This window comes from Pteropus medius, unplaced genomic scaffold (assembly GCF_902729225.1).
Source record: "Pteropus medius unplaced genomic scaffold, Ma_sr-lr_union100, whole genome shotgun sequence".
Lineage (NCBI taxonomy): Eukaryota > Metazoa > Chordata > Mammalia > Chiroptera > Pteropodidae > Pteropus > Pteropus medius.
Genome location: NW_024349799.1, coordinates 10,615,462 through 10,639,081, shown reverse-complemented (window position 1 = coordinate 10,639,081; position 23,620 = coordinate 10,615,462). Strand labels below are relative to the sequence as shown.

Genomic DNA, 23,620 nt, shown 5'->3' with positions numbered 1-23,620 from the left:
TCCCGATTTATTAATCGATAATACTAGGTTGTACTATAGTAATAAATAAGCCCTTGAAATCTCAATGACTAATACACAAAGGTTTATTTCTTGCTCCTATAAGTTCGATCTTGGTTAGGCAGTCCTCTACCTTGTAGATCTGCCAACTAAAACATGTGGCCTCCACAGAGCTATGGCAAAGGAGAAAGAAATGAAGAAAGCACACTGGCTCTCAACTACTGCAACCCCAAAGTGACATATATCACCTTTGTTCAGAGTTCTTTGGCCAAGACTAGTCATTTGATCCTAACATGATAGCAAGCTAGAGCAGGAAAGGTAAAAAGAACATGGTTATTTAGTGATTACTGCCTTGACCTAACTTTTACAGATCATGAGCCCCAGTTTTTAGGTACATTTCCAATTGTAAATTTAAAAGTTGTATTCTGGCATACAAATTAGCTTCCTGTAAGTTTGTTTACTAGTACCAATGAATCTGATCATCAAAATGATCAAATTAAATTTCTGGGCTTGCAAACCTAAATAAAACCTTTACCTTTACCCAAATTATGGGCTGAAGTAGCCAGTTGATTCCTCTCAACATCTTAGCTACAACATCCATTCATCAATCAATCACAAAAGAATATCGATGTCTATATGTGTAGTGTGATGCTTGACACTACAGATAAAGCAATGAAAAGGATACATTTGGTTCCTGCCCTGACAGAACTTATAGTCAAGTGAGGGACACAGTTTTGTTTTTTGGTTTTTTTTTAATTACCAATAACCATATTATTACAATCCAGATAGACTGGAGATATGAATAGCAGAATGCTAATGTAGTTTCTAATGTGAGGCCTAATTGGTTTAGGGAAAGTTTCACTGAGACAAAAGAACCCTGAAGGATAAGAAAGGGTTAGAGAGGTGAAGAAGGAGAGTTAAGAATGTGTAGACCAAGGGAAAGAACATTGTGGTAAGATAGATTGGAAACGTAGTCCAATATTAATTATTGCTTTCGGTCTTTAGCTTTGAAACAGTTTTAATAATTCTGGTTTCTCCCCACTTGAGTGTGCTGTAACACTATTAAAACTGAATTTTAAAGAATTTGTGCTGTAGGCGTAAAAAATAAAAAATAAAAAATAAGGGATTGTAAGCTGACAAGGTCCTTGCAATCTGTGAGGTCAACCAAGGGTTGCCTCGCCTAAAAAAAAAAAAAAAAAGAAAGAAAAAAGAATTCAATTTGATCTTAATCAATCAATTTTGGAATCGACTGCAATTCTTTAACAATATCTTCAAATACTAGGGGATGGAAAAAAACTGAATACAATATTTCTTTGAAAATACTCATACTATTTATTTGCAATTAGTGAACCACGAGTTAGTTCACTGTTTTATATATTACATTGTATTTAAAAAGTGGTCAAAATCTAATATGTGGATGCTCAATGCAATTGTAGATATTGCATAAAATTCCTGGATGTAACATTAAAATTCAATATCAAAACCCTAATCCATCTTTATCATAAAAACAAGAGTTAGTCTTTCTTCTTCAAATGCAATTTAGTCCTGTTTGGGGGGATTTTTAAAAAGATTTTTTTGTTAACTAGTATTTGCAACCCAAAAGAGGAAAGACAAATAGCAAGAGAAGCCACATCGTGAAAAACTTTTTGGTTAGGAAAAATTATCACAATTCATCTATGTAACTTATACAAGTAACTATTTATGCTTCAGTTTTCTATTTAATGAGGTACTAGTCTACAATAATCTCTAAATTCCCTTCCAGGTCAACCTATTCTGATTCTAAATGCATGTGGCATTTTTTGAACTCCCAAATGTCAGCCTGTAAAATTTATGCATAATTCTGTCCAAAACAATCACCTAATAATAAATTTTACATTGTTGTATTTTCTAAGTTTATACAATACGTGTTCACTGGCATGATTCATATAACAACTGGTAACACAATGCAAACCGAGACTTCCATTGTATGTGGAAATGTCTAGGAAATTTGAAAAGTCAACATGACCTACAACAAATCATATGGTCTATGAAAATGAAAATATTTGAAAGTTATTCATCTGGGTAGTAAAGCAGAAGATAATTTTGAGTTATTTAAAGTTAAAGACTGATATATTGTTATAAATAAAATAAAAATCATATTAATCTACTATTTCATAGTTATAAGAATGCATAAAAAAAAATCTATAAACTTTTTGTAGTCCTAAAAGATAAAGGGACCGAAGCTTCTTTATCTGCTGAGAAACAACGGCCATATTATTTAATGGTTTAGCAACAAAACAACTTGGAACAAGAATGTATTTCTACCTCTCTTCATTAGAGTCATAAAATATATGTATATTTTATGCTTTTGACACTAATATTTTATATTCATAAAGTGACTACAGTTTTAAAAACTGGTCTTGTCAGCTAAACACAGGAGTTAACCATTTTCAAGGAAAATAATCCTTCTCAGCTATAAAAGCCTATAAAATAACAACTTATTTTCAGTTTGAAAACTTAAAAAAATTAAGCAAAATAAAAGAGGATTCTAGTAAGAGACTGATGTTACCTCTTCCTTGCGGTTTCTCTAAATCACTTTCAAGTAGTCTAATAATAGCCAACGATAGTAATACTGAGTATTACTGTGCCAGGCACTGGGTTAAGTGGTTTATATACATGATCACGTTCAATTCTCACAACAATCCAATGTATCACATACTTCTTAAATTCCAGATAAAGAAATCAAGACTTCAAGAGATAGTAAGTTCTTGTCCAAGGTCACTCAAGTAGTCAACAGAAGAGCTGGGATTCACCCAAGCGGTCTACTACAGCCAGTGTTCTTAACCACTCCTTCCCTCTGCAAATATTCTGTAAATATTATTTATGCTAATGCTCAAACTATGAATCACTGCTGCCCCAGCAGTCTAGGACCATTCTCCCCGCACCACCAAATTGTGGTTCCATGTGAAAGCCTCTATGGAAGGAAGAGTGACTAAATATCCAACAGAAGTTCCAGCTCAGCGGGAAGATTTATGATTGGCTGGCACTACACCACCATGGAGGCAGATGCTAGATGGATGCATTCAAGACCCTTCTAGCGTGAGGATCAAAAAGTGGGGCTCATATGTTTCCGGCCTTCTTTTTGAGAAGACACGTTGAAAGAAAGACCTTGTTGAGGAAAAGATGTGTAAAATAAAAGGCTCACTCTTTTTTCGCCTGAGTTTTAAAGGCCACAGAGGCATTATAACAAATGCTTTGTAGTCAGAAAGTCCCGGGTTCAAATCCTAGTTCCACCTACTTGCAGTATCTTTGATCTCAAGTAAGGAGTTAATCTCTCTAAACCCATTTCCTCACCTGTAAAGTGAGGTATTATACCACATAAGGTTGCTGTAAGTACTGAATGAGACAAAGTATGCAATATGATACTGGGGTGGGGGTTGGGGGTTCAGTTTCTTTTATTTCTGAAAGAAGCCATGGGACAAGAAAAATCTTTAAATCCTTTCCAGCTATAAAATCCTGTGAAGTTCTGCCTCATTTTCAGTTTAAAAACTTTAAAAGATTAACCAAAACAAAAAAGAATTCTACTAGAGAAGCTGATGTTACCTTTTCCTGGCTTTTTCCTTAAATTGGAATATTAAAAAAATAGGATATGCTTGGGAAGTGTTCAACCTACAAAAAAGGAAGTTAGCAGTCCTTGAAAAGTCACTGCAGCTGGTTATTCACTTTATTCTGAAAGCACTGGCTGTTGATATAATCACACCACAGGAAAACTTCATAATGTTGGCTAGAAGCAATCTGAAATGACACAGCAATAATTCTTCATCATGTAAAAGTTAGCTTCATCACTGACCTTCTCTGGCTAATTTGGTTGCAAGATGTGAGGGCTATGTCAGCTTGGTTATGTCCAGGGAAGTGAGGAGACAAGCAGGGATCTCAGAGAAATCCTGTGATAGAAACTGCTGGACATGGAACTGAGGGGTTGTCTCAGGGCTTCTGTTTCTCTCTTCTCATTCAGTCCATTCTCCTCCCTTTATGGAACAGCTCCCTCTGCTTTGATGAGTTTCTGTTCCTTCACAAATCTGACTTACACGTACATGGCTTTGACTTGCCATAGCCCCCTTTCCTCCTTCTCTACACGAGGTGCTTTTACCTTGATTTTGTGTATCTTTACATATGTTTATGCACTTTCCTGCAGGAAACTGTCCATACTTTCATCAGATTCAGCAAGGGGGCAATGAGACCAAAAAGGAGTAAGGACCACTGCTCTATCTCATGACACTCCAGCTTTAGTTCCAACTGGTAACTCTCTTAGTCATTTGGTTTCCTAATTCCAAATTCCTAATATAATAATAATGGCTACCATTTATAGAGCTTTGAGTATCAGGCAGACACTGTCGTAAATACTTTATGTGGATTGACTATTTTTCATTCTCAAAATATGATATAGCATCTAATATTTTATAGAAACTGGGGCATAGAGTAACTTGCTTAAGGTTACACAACTAGTAAATGGCTGCACTTCAATGTGAACCTAGATAATATACAAAATGCTTAAAACGAGTTGTGTTAGCTTTCTGAATCAAGACACAGGCTGTTGGTGAGACCACAGGTTGTCCATCTTTGGATCAAGTCCTATTCCAGTTGTGGCAGGGTGAGGGGGGACAAGGGAATTGGACGGCTCAAAACACAGCCACTGCTAAGCAAACCACAGCAGAGTAGTTTTTCTTTAAAAGGGTGCAGGTGCTAGGTAGGCAGACTTAATAATTAATGTCTAGTATAACCATCACTTTCATTGTTTGTCTTCTAGGAATATTTCAAAATCAACAAACTAAAAGTTATCTTTAAGAATTACAAGTAAGATAAGAGTGATACAATGGTAGAGAAATAAAGGATGGCCAGGAGCCTGTCAGCAGAAGAGAAGTAAAACTAAATCACCCACACATAACATAACACACACGAACACCTCTGATTGACATGGGGCTTCCCTATGGATCCAGGGAGATCAAGTCCTGGCTTAGAAATGAACTTCCAGGGACAGATCTAAACTCCAGCTACCAGCTATGTTAGTTTATTCCCCCGACCCAAAGCTCACAATAACAACAGCCTGTCAGGGAAAAACTCCTCTTACTTATGAACAAATAAGATTATTTCTTTAAAAAACAAAAACAAAAACAAAACTTCAGAAAGAGAGAGAAAGGGGAGAATGAATATGAATGTAGGAAAAAAAAAAAAGAATATACACCAAGATATATTGCCAGACCGAAAACATTACTTTTAAAGTGATCTTTGTGGTAGGCAGAATTATGCCCCACTCTTACCCCCAAAGATGTCCAAGGTCCAATCTCTGTGAATCTGTCACCTTACATGGCAAAGGGGAACTAAGGTTGCTGATAGAATTAACATTGCTAATCAGCTAAATTTAAAATAGGTAGATTATCCCAGATTACCTGGGTGGGTCCATGTAATCACAAAGGTCCTTAAAAATGAAAGCTGGAGACACGAGAGAAGTCAGAGCTAAAGGGAGATGTGACTATAAAAGGTCAGTGCTACAAGATGGGAGGACTTGACCTGCCATTGCTAGCTCTGGAAATGGAGGAAGAGGACCCCGAGCCAAGGAGGCTGCTTCTAGAAGCTGGAAAAGTGAGAAAATGGGGATTTTCCTCCTAAAGTCTCCAGAAAGGAACCCAGTCCAGCTGACATCTTGATTTCAGCCCAGTGAGACCCTTGTCACTTTCGACCTCCAGAACTGTAAGATAATATTTGCATTCTTTTAGGCCACTGTTTGTGGTAATTTGTTACAGGTAATTTTTTAAGCCTTTATGAAACAAGAGCTTAAAGATAAAACCTCTCAAAAAAGAAAAGATACAACAACTAAAGGTAAAAATAAGTAAATAAATAAATTTAACTAGTGGAGTTCAGAAAGAAAAGAAAGAGTAAAATTAAGTCATAATATCATAACGTAAAAAAAAGGTCACATTGGAAGCAACAAAAAAAAGTAGCAAAGGCCCTGCTGAATACACGTCTGGAAGATCAGCTTGAGAAAAGAAAGAAAATAAAATGGAAAACAAAAGTAAAGAGACAACAATAGCTATACGGAGAGACAATGGAGAATCAACACATCTCTTATATCTCTGAAGAACATATAGAGATGAAAAGAAATTCCAAGATCTAATTCATGAAATTCAAAAAGTCATCTTAAATGGTCATATTGAAGGGCCACATATGTTCTAAGATAAACTAATAGAGATGAATTAACACCAAGAAATATCATAGTAAAATTATTATGCTTCAAAGATATACCCCCCCACCCCCACCAAAAAAAAAAAACTTCTAAATCTAATTCCATGACCATTAAGAGGAAACAAAACAAAACAAAACAAAACAAAACACAGGTCACAGCCTTAGATTGGCTTCAGACTTTCACGAATATTCAACCTCAGAAAACGAAACAGCAATGACAACAAAGAAAAGAAAGTTTAATTGGAGAATTTTATACCCAAACTATCACTTTAGTATAAAAGTATCAGGCAGTGATTTGAAAATGTGCAAGGATGGAAATGACATAGTTAACATGAGCCCATTCTGAAGAAATTTATGGATGAATAACATCACCCAAGGGATGAAGGAAGAAGTTATAACTAAAAGAGTGCAGGAAAACGCTGGAGAGCATTCGCTCTCATTAAGGAGAATAAAAATGTTTTTTAAAAAGTTACAACATATATTAGAAATAATAACACAATTAACAAAATTCAGGATGTGGAGGAGGAAAAAAGGGAGAAGTTCATTTAAATGTTCTGACTTCCTTATCTTCCATAACGGGGGTCAATATATACTGTTTACAGGTTGCAGTCTAAGTTCTTAATGAACATGTTATTATTTAAAGGTATAAAAGTAAGTTTTTGCCCAACATAGCTAATTGTATACCCAATATTACCTTTCTTCTTTACTAAGGGAAGCAATATGCCTAGTTAAAAATACTCACTTTCCCAGCTAGGAGTGACAGGGGTGATGGCGTGACACAGTTCTGGTCATTAAGATGTAAATTGAAGGTTTCTAGCCAAGTGTTGCTTCCCCAATATAGGCATTCCTTTTCTTTTCTTTTTTTTTTCTTCCTATCTAGAATGCAGATGAGAGGCTGGAGGTGGAGTAACCATGACCGACCATAAGACCATAAGACAAGCGTAAGCCCCAAAGTCACAAGCCAAGGATAGCCATGTGGGAGGGCACCAAAAGCCAGGAACACTGATGACATTGTGCAGCTATAAAACCAGCCTGACTGCTGACCTCTGCACTGTTTATTTTCTGAGGAAAATATCCCCTATTTGGTCAAGCCACTGATGCTGGAGTTCTATTCCGTAGAAAAACAAACATAATCCTAACTGAAATTTACTAGAAAAATTGGGTGATGAAAGGGAAAGGGATGTAAGGTAATAGTTATAAAGGTAAGTGGCGGGGGGCGGGGGAACCCTAACAACTAATTATAAGTGTTCAAACTATGAGAAGGAAAATACACATAAAAGCAATTCAAACACTGAACAGAGAGTAAAACTAAGTAAATAGTTTTAAAGGCCATAAAAGAAACCCTACAAAATAAGACAGAACTAAGACTAAACATATCTGTCATATTAATAAATTGTTATTTAAAATCACTTAAAGCAAAGCAAGGCTCTGAAAGACCACAAAGTAAAATCAAACTGCATGCTGAATACAAGGGATGCATTTGGAACAAAGGAACTCTGCAAACTGATACCTATTCTCCCCAAATAGAACTTACATACTTAATGTAATCACAACATCTTAAGGAACTTACATTTTGGAACTTGAGAACCTTGTGTTAAAGTTCAACTTTAGCAAAGGAAAGAAGAATAAAGAGATTTTTGTCCTTTCATATATAAAAGGTCAGTTCTTATGGTTACAGTAGTCACAGTAATATTAATAGTTTACTGTTCATCCAGTGCTTGGCATGTGCCAGCCACTGCCCTAAGTGCTTTATACTTATTCTCTCACTTAATACTCATAACTCTGCAAAGCAGTCAGTATGCTACCCCTATTTTACAAATGACAAAATTGGGAGTTAGGAAGATTGCATCATTGTCTGAGGTCACACAGTTAAGTGATGGCTCGGTTTGACCCAGGGCCTCTCCCTCCAGAGCTGGTGCTCTGGTTCCAACTCACTACACAAAACTGCCTCTCGGTAAGACAAATAACTCAGTGAAACAGAGTATAAGGAACTCCCATTCATAAGAAAAGCACGTGATAAGGTGATATTTCTAAATAACAAGTAAAGGACAGATTATTCAATATATTGCTTTGGGACATGTGAACCTCTATGCTGAGACAAATATAAATTAGATCTCTACCCTATGTCTTACACAAAAATAAATTCCAAATGCATTCACAATTAATGTAAAAAATAAACATATAGAAGTAGGTATTTTCATAATCTTAAATTTGGGAGGGTCTTTATAATCATGATACCAAAACCAGAGGCTATAAAAGAAAAAGTTGACAGATCTGACTATATAAAAAATAAAAACTTTTATTTGGTAGAAGTTACTACATATAAAGTTAAAAGAACAAAATGAAAAATATTTCAACTTATATAGTAGAGAGAAATAATAATTATCAAGTTACAAAACTCAAGAATAATATGACAAATATTCTAATAAAAATAGGCACTTTGGAGCATATAAATAGCTATACATCTTGGAAAAGATATTCAACCTCTCTATCAATCCAGGAATTTACAATACAATAATGACATACCATTTTCACCTATTAGATTAGCAAAAGCTGCTTATACTTACAAAACTAGTGTTAAAGGGATAAGGTTATTGGTAAATAGGCACAAGCATTTGAGAGAGTAATTTGGTAAAATGTATCAAAGGGTCTTAAAATGATAAGTACAGCTGTCCCTCATCCTCGGGGGATTGTTTCCAGGACCCCTTTAGATATCAAAATCTGAAGATGCTTAAGTCCTTTATATAAAAATGGCACAGAGCAATGCATACAATCGGCCCTCTGCATCCACAGAGTCCCATCCATGGATCGAAAATACTGTTTTTGATCTGTGGTTGGTTGAAACCTCAGATGCGAGACCTGCGGATAAGGAGGGCCAACTATGCATAAGCAAATGGCTCAGCAATCACTTTTCTAGGCATCTATCCTACAGAAATATTAGCTCCAGTGTGCAAAAATACATATACAAGAATATTCACTGCAGTATGCTTGAAATGCCCAAACAGCACAAACGGCAGCAGTATTTCTGAATAGGAAAATGACTACACCCAAACAATGACATTTATGAACACTGGAAAGAGTAAGACAGTATTCAACATAATGACATGGAAAGAGGTTAAGAACAGATTGTAGTAAATGGGAAAGAAACCATACTATAGAGTATTATTATGGTATGGTCCCTTTTATTTTTTTAATTTGAAACTATATGTGTACATACATGTGTGCACACACACATGTGCATGCACACACACACACACTCTCACATGATCCCCTCCCTCTCCTTCTCCTCCTCTTCCTCTCTTTTTTCCTACCTAACTAATTAGTTGTCCAAATATTTGCATGCTCTGGAAAGAAATACATTAAACTTTCAGTATCTACTTTTGGGGAATGAAATGGTACAGGAGAGGAGAGGGAAGAAATTTTACATTTTACTTCATTTACTTTGGATTGTTTGACAGTTACTAGCATTTTTTTTTTTTACCAATTAAAAACATAAGGATAAAAAAGTAAACTAAATTAAAAGTAAGATGTAAAAAATTAATTAGAATAAAAAGTTTTATCCAAAAAATAATGTATCTTTACTATCCCAGCTGTGGCTTATTTGAAACTTGTGACATCAGAAATACTTGTTGAGCTTATTCAGTTTTGTGTGGAACATTTTCATACCCAAATTAAGTACTATTAAGAGAAAAATGTTCATACTATATTACTTTATAATACAGATTATTTATTTCAGGATGAATTTTAAGTAAGGTAACATACTCATATTCACAGAGTTTTAAAACTCTAATGGTATTTTTAGTTGCCTGGGCACGATGGAAGTTAACTGCTTCCTCAACCAAATTCTCACTTTACATATGAGAGATGATATTAAAATGCTTTAACAAATTTGTTATTACTTTATTTTGGGAGTCCACTACTCTAGGGAGAATACATTTCCTGAAGAATTTGGGGGTATTTTAGAGACCTTGATACCTTCTCCTCACCTGTCCAAATCTTAGTTAGCTTGCCCCCTCCCATCTACTCCCAAACACTCTGCTTTTCCCTTTCACAGAACTTTCAATACTTTATTGGATTTGCCTGTTTATTTGTCTGTAATCAACATCTCCATCCTTATCCATTTAGCACAGAGTCTGGCACACAGGAAATCAATAAAAGTTGGTTGACTTGAATTAATAAATGCTTTTAGGCCTATGTGGAAAAACATGTAGAGGGACACAACATTTATAGCAGCCAATGAGAAAGATTCTTCACTTAACCATACTTTAGCCAGGCTCCTGAATCTTCTCCTATGCCCATCTGTGCACTTATAAAATCCAGTTTTAGCAAGAACCCTTCTAAGTCAGTTTAACCAGACTCCCCCCACCCACAATATTTGATCATCTTCCATATCTGCTCAGGTTCCTTGCCCTCCTCTCCTCACGCCCTCAGGTGATATCTGATCAGCCTGGCCTGTCTTCAGCAAGAATCCTGTTAGGGTGGTTTAGCCAGAACCTCCTTTACTCTTAATGTTTCCTTTTAGTAATTTTCCATCTACTGACCACCACCCTGCACCTTGGCTATAAATTCCCACTTGCCCATACCGTATTCAGAGCTGAGCCCAATCTCTCTCTTCACCACTGTAAAATCCCACTGCATTGGTCTCTATACCTATCGAAACAGCCCCCGACTTTTAATAAAGTCTTCCCTATTATACTTTAATATTTGAATATTTTTTTTAACACCAGCTTATTACTTTAGAAAGAACAGGAACTTAAATATTTAGTGGCAAATGAGTAAATGGCTTGAAAAGTTATCTGTAGAAAAACTGCATATCTTCAGTAATTTCCATTTGTTATTATTAAAATCTGAAATCTAATAAAACTTGTTATTTAATAAAACTAAACATAATGTAACCTATATAGGTGACACCACACACCAAAAATCCTGTCCTGATTTAGAACATAGTGGACATTAGATTTTCCACACTCTTGTGATAGAAAATTTCTATTTGAATAGAAGATAACTTGTATTCATAGTAGACTATTTGATAGACACAAAATTATCTTGAGAAAACATGAAAAAGTGCAATATTTAGTTATGCATTTCTCATGCTTTTCATGATGTTCTGCTAAATTCTGATACAATCATAGTTTTAAAAATTTCTATATAAATTTATTAGGAAGCATGAGAATGTAAAATGGTATAGCTAATTGTGGAAGACAGTATGGCTGTTCCTCAAATTACCATATGATCCAGCAATTCTACCTTTAGGTATATACCCAAAAGAATTGAAAGCAGGTACTCGGATAGATATTTGCACACCAGTGTTCATAGCAGCATTATTCACACTAGATAAAAGGTGGAAACAACCCACAATGGATGAATGGATAAACAAAATGTGTTATATACATACGACGGAATATTATTCAACCTTAAAAAAAAGAAGTGAAATTGACACATGCTACAACATGGATAAACCTTAAAAACATGCTGAGTGAAATAAGCCAATAACAAAAAATATATATTGTATGATCTCACTTATATAAGTTATTTAGAATAGTCAAATTCGGAGAAAAAGAAAGTAGAATAGTTGATACCAGGGATGGGGGAGGGGAGTAGGGAGTAGGGGAGTGGGGTTAGTGTCTAATGGGTGCAGAGTTTCAGTTTGGAACAATGAAAAAGTTCCAGAGATGAGTGGTGGTGACGGTTGCACAATGATGTGAATATACTTAATGCCACTGAAATATACACTCAAAAAAGGTTAAAATGGCAAATTTTATGTGATGTTATTTTACCACAATAAAAATTTAGTAGGAAGCATTTCATTATTTTTTTAAAGTTTTTACTTACTTCTCTATATTTCCAACGTCTAGTCTATTCAACACACATCGAAAAAAAAAAAGAAAAAAAGACACTATTAAGTTTAAAGACAAACTCTCTAGAATCTACAGCCCACAAAATAGATGGTCAGTGACTACGTGCACAAGGAATTGTCTTTTATACTAAAGCAATGAGGAAAAAGTGAGCTTAAAAAAAAGACTCTCAAGTAGACAAATATTTAAAAGATATTTTCAGAAATCTGGTTTGCAGGTAAAATATGATGCCTAGCCTTACTTATTAACTACATTTTCACTAAGGAAAAAGGGATAACATTGTTAAGCATCAAGAAATAATTCTTATCAAGTCAGAACCACACCACTGGCAAAAAGCACATGCTCACTAACCACTAAATACCGAGCAAAGAACAAAACAATGAACATGGGAGAGACTAAAAACACACTGAAAAACACTTCAAGTTAAGGCCTCAGTGGACTGAGCTAACATGGAAGCCAGTGATACAAATGGCAGGCATTAATTTCCAGAAAGACTCTGGGTAAGAGGTAATTGTTTTGTGTAAGTAAATCAGACTGTTTTGATTCTCCTGTATTATGAGAAGAGGACAGGAAACAGGTGCATATGTGGACGAGCTGATCAGAGGATGGGGAGGCTCCTGGCAGTGAGATGCCATGTTCCAAGGTTCTCTTCCATTCTGTATTCAACTGTATTCAACTGGAGATGAGGAGTGGGGAGAGGGAGGGAACATGCAGTGTAAGCCACTGGGAAAAATCAATTACTTCATATTATTTAGAAGAATAAAAAGGGTATTAGAGCTAAATTTTGAAATCTTCCTTTGTGCTGAGGCAAGGTGCCACTTTTGAAGCATTTTTCTTGTGTAACTTCATAACAACTCTATGTGGTTGTAGTCTGTATCTGTTGATTCAACATTATTATATTCCTGTTTTACTGCTGTGGAAACTGAAGCACATATAATTTGGGTAAACTTGCCTGAAGCCGCACTATTAATAAATGACAAGAGTTGAGATGCAGACCGCGGAACTGACTCCAACTCTCAGGACACCCAAAGCTACACCAACTCGGTCCCACACAGGCAGGAGAAAATAAGTTAGGAACAAAAATGGAGATGATAGCAAGAAAATATGCTATGGCAGGTGCCAAAATAAACTGCATAACATTTACTTTTAAGACGAGATCTTAAAATAGTAGCAAACAAGAGTCGATTAACAGGGAGGAGCTAAGCAGGCATCGGAACAGGGAAACTAGATATAGTAAGGACATTTTTGAGTAAGGTCTTTTGGGGGCGCGTTTATTTACTTTTAAAGGGGGTAAGAATTTATTAAAACATCATATATACCTATTTTCAAATGCATGGATAAAATCCCATGCTCAACTCCACAGTTATTTTTTCCACTTTGAATATATATATACTTCTGCATGAATCCTAGAAACATGAGCTTTGCATTCATTCCTGAGGTAGTACCCCGGTTCTATCACTTGCTAGGAGTGGGAACTTGAGTCTCATGTTGTTTTTTAAATAAATAGGGAAATGAGGAGGACACAGACACAATGGCATACATGCCTTGTAGGGTTTTCATGAAGCGGTAATGAAAACTGCCTAGCATGGAACCTATTATAAAAGATCTCTCCATCCCCCTTACCATTAGTTAAATAAACATTTCTTCCAAGAATAAGAATTGACCTAATAGGTTTAGTAATTTTAATTAAGATTGCATCAATTTTTTCAGGTAATTGAAGTTAGCCTTAGAGTCATATCTAAAGTTAGTGCGGGGGCACGGGGGTAGGGGCGTGGGAGAGTGCCAAGTAAAGGCTTGGATAAATTCACTATGAATAAAGTGAATTGTTTACAATACCTATTTTAGCTTGCATGAAATTGATTTTACTTTTTCTCCTCAACTGTGTTCTGAATAACTGGGGTGAAGAGAGAAAGTATTAATGTTTAAATCAAGATATTTATTATTAAAGCAAAATATCCTGTCCATTGAAAATGGCATTTATCACAATATAATTATCATCAAATATAATTCTAAAAATGTATAACCACATAGGACCCCCAGGAGCTGCCACCAGTGGATTAAAGTGGAGATGACTGAAATCACAACTTTAAAATATAGAAGAGCGTGAAGCTGATAAAAATAAAGCTACAGAGACATTATCTATTGACCTAAAAAATGTTTCAAAAAACAGAAAATGAAAGCTAGCTTTTTACCTATTTATAGTTTGAATCCATTTTTATTTTTAAAAATCATATAGCCATGCCACCCTGAAGAAGCCAGATCCCATCTGATCTCGGAAGCTAAGCAGGGTCGGGTCTGGTTAGTACTTGGATGGGAGACCACCTAGGAAGACCAGGTGCTGCAGGTGTAAAAAATAAATAAATAAATAAGGGATTGAAAACTGACAAGGTCCTTGTAAACTGCAATCTGTGAGGTCAACCAAGGGTTGCCTTGCCTAAAAACGAACAAACAAACAAACAAATAAATAAAATGTTGGCCTTTCTCTTACCTATATCTCTATATCTATATGTAGGAAAAAAGTCTGGGCAGAAACATAAAAATATTAAGAATACTTATCACTTAATGGAAAAACTAGTTTTTTCCTCTTTCCTAATACTCTCTTTCTAATTTTTCTACAACTAAATTGAAAGGTTTTAAAAGATATGTAAGATATGTCAATGAAAAAAAACAAGATGAAATTTTTTAATAAATATATTAATGAATGTGACCAATAGAAGAAACAGTGTCACAGATTAAAAAGAAAACAGAATTTGGTATAATACTAAGCAATTTTGATAGTATGCTAATCTAATCAGAAAATGCTTTCAAAATTCTGCTGAGAAAGAATACCATTTTTTCAAAGCACATAATATTCACTTGGAAGAAAAATAAATAGCTTTTTGATATTTTTTGCCCTGTCAGATCATGCTGAGTTTTGACTGCAGGAAACCTGGGAAAAGTACCCTCTACTAACGGTACCCAGATAAATCCTCACAGAAGGAATTTATTTCACTTTCGTTCTACCTAATTTGTGAGTACTGCTAGGAGAACCCATGCTGATAGAGCACTAAGTGCTGTTGGATAAAGAAATAGTAATTCCATTAAAATATATTTTTAAAGAGGAATGTGATCATCAAGCTTCCACTAATTAGTTTTTAAAACGAAAGCTTAAGATCAATTACAAAGTAGCATATGCTCAAATCTAAATAAACAAGGTGAAAATAATATAATTATTGATGCAACGCAATGTAAAAACCAAATTGTGTGCAGTAAAAATACTGTATTGCATTTATTAATTCATTTTGTGCTCCAGAGATTTTGATTACTTGTCTATACACTTAAAATAACTTATGCTGCAGTATTTGTACTCTGGTTTACATATGTTCCCAAACAAATATTTAGATAAGTTCATTCTGACCTGTTGCTTTTTCTGAAATTTGAATTGCCGTTGTCATTACACCCAAGTGTCTTTCACTACCTCCTGACTTTTTCTAGGTGAGACAATGCAGCGGCACAGACTTTTGAGTCTTGGCTCAGCCACTTGCTAGTTGTGTAATTTTGGGTAACAGCCTCTCTAAGCTTTTGCAGGCTCGTGTATAAATGGGGATTATCATCTTCTACACGGAGTTACAAGGATTCATCAGACGAATGTACATAAGGCACTTAGCACAGTGCCTGGGGAGAAGGAAATTCTCAAAAAAGTGATATCTAGTAGGTCAAATCCTGGCTCTACCACTCATTAGCCATGTGAACTTAGGTTACACCTCTCTTTGTCCAGTTTCCCCAAGTGCAAAATAGAGAGGACCAACCTCAATAGGGCTGTTGTTCAGAGTTAATACATGTACAGTGATTAAACTGTGCTTGACACAGAGTATTTACAGGAGTGTCAGCTCCTGTCACTTGGTCAACGGGGTAGAGCTGAGTAGGATCTGTTGCTGCTGCCACCCAGAGCTTCTTGATTCTGTTTTTCTCTATCAGAGTACCTGTATTGTGTCCTACTGTCTTTCAGACTATCTTTAGTTTCTCTACATCTAATATCTATTAGATTACACGAAATGCCTGAAACACAGTGTTCCATAAATAGGAACATTTTATAGATCAGAGAGATTATTCACAGAAGAATGAATAAAGTTCCATCCTTTCACCAACTCCATCTCTGTACTTTGTTTTTTTCAGGGAGTGCCTGAGGCAAATGCCCCAACCCCAGACATGGCCAAATGCTTTCTACGACATATACACTTAATAAATACTAATTAATCGTATATGTAAGGCGAAATATTAAAAAAGGAAAAGATTTCACTAATAAACAAATCCCTGTTTCAAACCACTGTAACAAGATTGTTAATTTTCATAATTTCTTACTAAATTAAATAATATTCAGGGTCTTAAAAGTAATGGTAAATAGAATGTCCGTGGTTATATATTACGAAGTGTTTAGCTACAAAAATACTTAAATATGTCTTATACCTCCCAATTTTCTTTAAAATTATTATTCTATAAATCAGGGATCAAATGGTGTACTCTGCATTATTTCCTAATTATATTTTGTATTTGTTAAAATTAACTCAGTCTGTGAATGCACACTGAGAAGGGCAGGGCAAGTTAAGACAGGAATAGATGTTAAGAGTAAAGGCAGATGCATTAAAAATTGTCATTTTCACCAATTTAGTGACAAGAAAGAGGCATGTTTTATTTTGAAGTAAAACTAAAAAGTGAAAGTAAAGAATAGAAATTATATGATTTAAGCATCCACTGTTCCTTAAAATGCAAATAACTTTTAACATGAGTACAAGTTAGCTTAATTTCTCTGATCTGTAAAATGTTTCTGCACCAAAACATAATCCGAAATCTTCCCAAGGGACCTTTACACGACTTTCAAGTAGTGTTGTGTATAACACTGCCCCAATCTTGGGTGTTCAAATCATAAACTTGGCCCACACTAACAAGTTTCCTCTGAACTGAATTTCTATCTCCAGCCTGGACTTCTTCACTGAACCTCAGAATGTTATATCCAACTGTCCACTTAGCATCTCTACTTGGATGTCTGTTGGGCATTTCAAACATATACTGTTCAAACCTGAGCTCCTGATATTGTCCCCAAGCCCGTTCCACCTCTACACCCATATCTGGTCTGTCAGCAATACCTAGCTACAAACTATATCCAGAATCCGACTTCTCACCACCTCTGCTGCTATCATCCTGGTCCAAGCTACCATCATCTCTCTCACCTGGATTACTGCTCCCATACGGTTTCCCTGCTTCTGCCTTTGCTTCCTTTTCAGCTTAATCTCTAAATAGCAGCCAGAGTGATTCTGTTACTATGTAAGTCAGGTCACGTCATTCCTCCGCTGAAACCCTCCAAGGCTTCCCAACTCCGAAAAATGCCACGTCTTTCCACCAGCCTTCCTGACTCCAATCCACCCACAGCTCTGACCACATCTCTTTCTACACTCCCTCACTCTGCTCCAGCCATACTGTCCTCTTCGTTGTTCCTCTAAACACACTAAGCAAGTTCCTACCTGACATGTCTTTGCATCTACATTTCCTTCCACTTGGAATTCTCTCCTCCTAGTTTAATTAGCAGCTTAATATAACTGCATGGATCACTTCCTTCAAATGTTACCTTCTCAGTGAGTCTTTCCTTGACCACCCTACACAAAATGGCAAAGACCACATCCCTCTCCTCACTCAGGGCTTGTCCTCTACAACACTGATCACCATCTAATGCACCATATATTTTGCTTTTATTATTATTATCATTATTTTTACTGTCTCCCCTCACTAGAATAAAAACTCCACGAAGGCATGAATTTTAATCTTTTTTATTTGCTGGTTTATCTTTTTTGTTTTCTCCAAAGCCAAGAATGGTGCCTGGCATATAGTAGGTACTCGATAAGTATTTGCTGAGTGAACAAATGAGTCAACGTCTCCAAAATTTAATAATATTTGATATCATGTTTAACCTGATCAATAGTAAGTATAAAAGACAGATGTCCAAGGATTGCCAGCGAAGTAGTAGGACATTTTGGGAAGGATGGCAAATTGTTCATTTGTGATCTCTGTCACTGGGAAAGTGAGCAAGCAGTTATGGTACCTGCCCTCATGGAGCTGACGGTTGAGTGAAGGTGTCTACTCCCTTGTCCCCACAACCATGATCAAAAGGTGGCTGTGGGTAAGGTCAGGATCAGCAGGACTCTAGTTTCCCAAACTAGCAACCTGTGAATCACCCTTAACTCTTTCTTCTCCCTTACCTTTTAAACCAATGAACCAATTGTAATCAAGACCTCTGGAGTGGACCTCAGAAATGTATCAAACTGTCTAATTCCACTATTATTCATTTCTCTAGCCTTCATCATCAGAACTACAGATATTCCCTAACTAGCATCTTGTTACCAGTCTCTCCTCATCCAGTCTGTCTTACACACTGTGGCTCTGGAGTCACCGCCGCTCCCCCCACCACCCCCTTGCCCCAAACAAACACTAACCCCTTTCCTAAATTTCTTTAATATCTTCCCATTCCCCCACAAAAGGACATACAGGGTCCTGAAAAATCTGGTTCCAAACATATCCTGACAGGTTCATCAAAAACAGCTGTTTGTTGTTGTTGTTGTTGTTGTTGTTTGTTTGTTTTTGCCCCAGATACCATTGTCTGCCTCCCTGCTTGGCAAACGTTGATTAATCCATCACTCAATACTGAGAAGTTACCTCCTCCAATCCTTGCAGAGGAGAACGTCTCCTCTTCTGGGCTCTCATAACCCTCTGTTCATACTTCTATCACAGAACTGAAACATTGTGTTATTGTTTTCATAGCTCCTTTAGTCACTATATAAGCTTACTAAAGGGACCAAGTCTTATTCTCTGAACTCTATACTTACAGAGTGCCTATGACAGAAAAGTACTCAATCGACATCTTGAATAAATGAATAGTATTGGCACATAGAATTTTCTTATACAGCCCCTGAAATCGGTTCCCTGAAATGGCTTCCACCTTCTGATAGTGGTTCTGCTTGAGACCACAGAGAACACAACAAATGCTTTATCGCATGAATGCCTTTCTAATTTGAAAGCAGCTGTAGGATCCTTCTGAGTATTTTGTCTCTGAAAGAACCATGATCTGTTCTTTCGGCCTTTTCAATATCACCCAGAGTTCTCGTTACCATCCCGGCCATGCTTCTTCGGAATACTTTCAAGATTATTCATATCCCTGTGGAATGGTGGCACGTAAAACCTAATGAATACCACTTCCTTTGTTGTAGTTACTACTCTTCAATTAACTTAAATTTAATATTTTGGGGTTCACACTTAATTGTTGGTTTATACTGAGCTTATTATTGACTGAAAATTTTGGAATGTTTAAAGTAAGATTAATAAGCTTCCATTATGAAAGCAATGCTCATTAAACATTTTTGTAAACTAAAAATAGGAAAAAACAAATCCCACCAGCGAATCCACTGAATATATTTTGTGAAATAATTTTTTAATGCATAAGGGAGTTTTGTTTGTTTTATAGTTCTTCAACCATATATATTCAATTTATACATATTTCACATGTCATGGGCATGTTGACAATAAACTGCCATTTTCTGCACATTAACCATGTGCTATCATAATGACAAGCCTGCAGGTGAAGTATTATTATGATTTACAGATGAGAATACTGAAGCTTAGGAAAATGAAGTGACTTGTCCAAGGCCACATGTCATTTTCCCCCATTTTAAAAAAATCAGTGAGAAATGTAAAGGAGCACATACATATGAAGGGTACAGTTTGTTGAACTTGGACGTATGTATAGATCTATATAAACCTGACACAAGTTAACATATAGAAAATTTTTATCAAACAAGTTCCCAATCAATTCTCCCACGCAGGGTAACCACTATTCTGACTTCTATCATTATTAATTAATTTGCCTGTTCTTGCATCATATAAATGAGATTGTTTAGCATGTACTCCTTTGCTCTGTCTTCTTTTGTTCGACATAATGTCAATGAGATTCATTCATGTTGTTGTGCGTATCACTAGTTTGTTCTTTTGTTACTGCTATGCCGTATTCCATACAGGAATATACCACAATTTATTAATCCATTTTCCTGTTTATGAACATTTGGCTTGTTTCCAGTTTTTAGCTAGTTTGAATAAAGTTGCTTTGAATAATCTTATTTACGTCTTTTGGCAGACATTCATATTAATTCTCTTTTCGCTTAGACACTCATTTCTCCTGAGCATACACCTAGGAGCAGAAGTGCTGGGTCACAGGATGGGTGTGTACAGTTTGAGGAGATACTGCCAAAGAGTTTTCAAGAGTGACTGAATCTATACTCTCCCTAGAAATAGGCAACAGTTCTAGCTGCTTCATGTCCTTACCAAGATTTAATTTTTGTCAGTCTCTGTAATTTCAGCCACTCTGATGAATGTATAATTAGCTTACATGTCCCTGATGTGCAATGATGCTGTGGACTTTTTAAATGTTCATTGATCATTTGGTTATCCTTTTTTTTTTTTTTTTAAGTGCTTGCATATTTTTTTTTAATTGGGTTACCTTTTGTGGAGTAGGTGGGATGGGCATGAGTTCTTTAAATATTCTGGCTGTGAGTCTTCTGTCAGATATATGTACTGTGAAATTGTTTTTTCCAGATGTGGCTCATATTCATTTTTAATAGCTATGTATTGTTCTGTCAATTAGATATGTCATCATTTATTTTCCTACTGCTGAATATTTAGACTTTTCTAATTTTTTCTATAATTAAACACTTTAATGACCAACTTTTAAAGCTTTGTTTGTATCTAAAAATTTTCCTCAACCTAGATTCGCAGAAATAGAATTACTGAATCAATGTATATGACCACTTGATATAGATATAGATGGAGTCAAACTGCTTCAAAAAGATTCTATCAATTGATATTAGTACTCAACAATATATGAGAATACCCACTCACCATGATTCTGGCTTTTTCTTTTTCCCCCAAAAGGTACCATTTATCAAATAAATATTCCTTTCTTCTTTGGATTTATGATGCATACTTTATCACTTATTAAATGTGTATACATGTAATGGTCTCCTTCTGGGCTGTTCCATCGATTTGTCTGTCTGTTCTTACAACACTATCATATTGTTTCCATTCTTGTAGCCTTATAATTATTTCACTTGACCAATATTTACTGGGCACCTGCACTGTTAGATTCTAGGGTAAAAAGGGTAAAGCAGACACATCTGGTCTCTGTCTTCATGGTACTTACAGGCTAGTGGGAAGATGGAGACAAGTCAACAGGAAGTGACGATACAATGTGATCTGTATGACAGGAGATGTACAGATGTACAGGAGCTAAGGGGCCCCTAACTGGGACTTGGAAATAAGGAAACAGTTTCTGGAGGATGTGATGTCTCATTGCAGAGCACAGTAAAAAGATCCAGAAGTGAAAGACAGAAGGGAGCACTAGTAGAGCCCAAGAGCATTTTGTGTCAACTGGAGCATGGAATGGGAAGAGGAGTGGCGAGACTGAGGCTGGAGAAGTATCAGGCTGAGATCATGCGAGACCTTAAAAATGAGTTTGTGCTTTACCCTGTGGGCAAGGTAAGCCACTGACAAGTTTAATCATGGAGCAAAAGTGTTTGGATATGCATTTTAGAAAGACCGCTTTGGCTATAAAAGGATGAAAAATAATTTACTGGAGGAAGGAAGTCAAGAGTACAGCCAAGGAGTTTACTTTGAATACCAGGAGTAAGATTAAGTTCTGACTCAGTACTCTTCTTTTTCAAACTTTTCTATGCTACTATCACATATTTATTTTTCCAGATTAATCTTGAAATTATTTAGCCAAACTTCCTCCTATACACCCGACTCCATCCAACTGTAACTTTAATAGGAATTACATTAAATGTTTAATTTATGAAGAATTACAACTTTATAGACCATTTTCACTAAGGTTTTTAAATAGTTGCTGCTAATCCATATCTCTTTTCATCATATACCTTTGCAAAGATAACGTATGAATGTGAATAAAATAAAAACAGAAGGGAAAAAGACAGGATAGAAAGTCTCAATCTTGACCAAAGTACAGGGAAAAAAACCAAAGGGGAAGCAAAAGCAAAAAGGACTATGATGTAAGCCAAGAAGGGAGACCTAGCTGCTGCAGAGAGCCAGATGGACAGCTTTTAAATTTAGTGTTAAATGGAAGTACTCCCAGGTCCCAATGAAGTAAGAACCTTATTGTTCCAAAAGCCAAGAAGCGAATAAAGAAAAAACTTTAACCAGAATTCAAAGCTAAAGCCTTACCAAAATAACTATAAGCCATAGTAGTGGGTCTGAGAACCAAAGGAGTGCAAAAGACCTTAGAACAGAATCTTAAGTGCTTTAAAAATGAGTCAAGCTAAGTGATTAGTAACTGTGTGTGGCTTTACTTAATCAGTCATAGTCTGGATTCTCTCACACCAAAGAAAAGTGAAGCAGTGAACCTGGAAATTCTACGACAGACAGCAAATTAGGGGGAAAGGGCTACCTTTGGAGAAAGAAAGACAATGAAGAAAAACCAGGAGAAGGAGGCTCACCCTATAAGAACTAATCCTCCTTGTACTCTTCAGTATTGATAAACAAGAATGGACACGTCATTCTGCCAGGGTACAAAACAGAGAAATTGCCCATATTGTTATGCCTATATTTATTCTCAGGGTTTTTTAAGGCACTTTTTTTTTTCACAAGAGATTTGTTATTCTGAAAATGGTTTGCGTATTATTTTCCAGTATGAATCCTGAGATATGTAATTCAAGTCAAAATATGAGAGACTAAAAAATTTCATGGTCTGCAAAACTATTAGATAGATAATGCCAAAAAGACATAGTTCTCATGTACTTTCCTTTCCAGGGCTTCCATTCAAAGTTGCCTCCTTTAGAAAAAAAAAGATATTTAAACAAATGACTTTGTTCCAATTACGATCTTCTTAATTTTTTATCTGGGCAGAGCATAATTCCTTCATTAGGAGATGTTTACCATCCTCAAAGCACTGGGGCCATAATGATGAAAAGGCAGATGTGCTTCTTACCCTTCTGGGGCTCATGGTACAACAGGGTATACAAATAATGAGATAGAGTACAGGGCCCAGAGTATTACTGGAGCACATGGGAGAGGCATCTGGTGGAGTTCGGAAAGGCAGCCTGGAGGAATTGACATCTACGGGAAGTTTATGTGGGCATCTCACAGGACCTACAGGCTGGGACCAATGCTAAGAACTAGAACCAGATACTGGAACAGGGCGATTCCACCTGGGTGTGGGCTACAGGTGTGCTCTCCCAGAACACTGTAGAAAACAGCTCCCCAGCCTGTGCTCAGATTACAAATGTGCCCACTAGCCATAAATGCAGCTTTATGCATTTCCCTCAAGGGGCAGTACTGATATTATTTCTATGTGTGTCATGACATGAAAAGCGCTGGGAATCACTGCTTGTAAAGAACTCAGGAAATGCTGTTTTTTCGCCCTCTGCTATAATTCATTCATATTCTATCTTTATTTTACCTCATTCTTCCATTTTTTTTTTTTTTTTACTCTTCAATCCTTATGCAGAGCTTGACTTCCA

General features: G+C 36.1%; 1 protein-coding gene and 1 pseudogene across 2 annotated transcripts in view; one reads left to right on the top strand and one right to left on the bottom strand.

Moving 5' to 3' along the window:
* Positions 1-23,620, bottom strand: part of MYO1D (myosin ID) — a 291,298-nt gene that overhangs the window by 238,526 nt on the left and 29,152 nt on the right. The gene's annotated exons all lie outside the window — the stretch shown is intronic.
* Positions 14,300-14,418, top strand: LOC120621225 (uncharacterized; annotated as a pseudogene).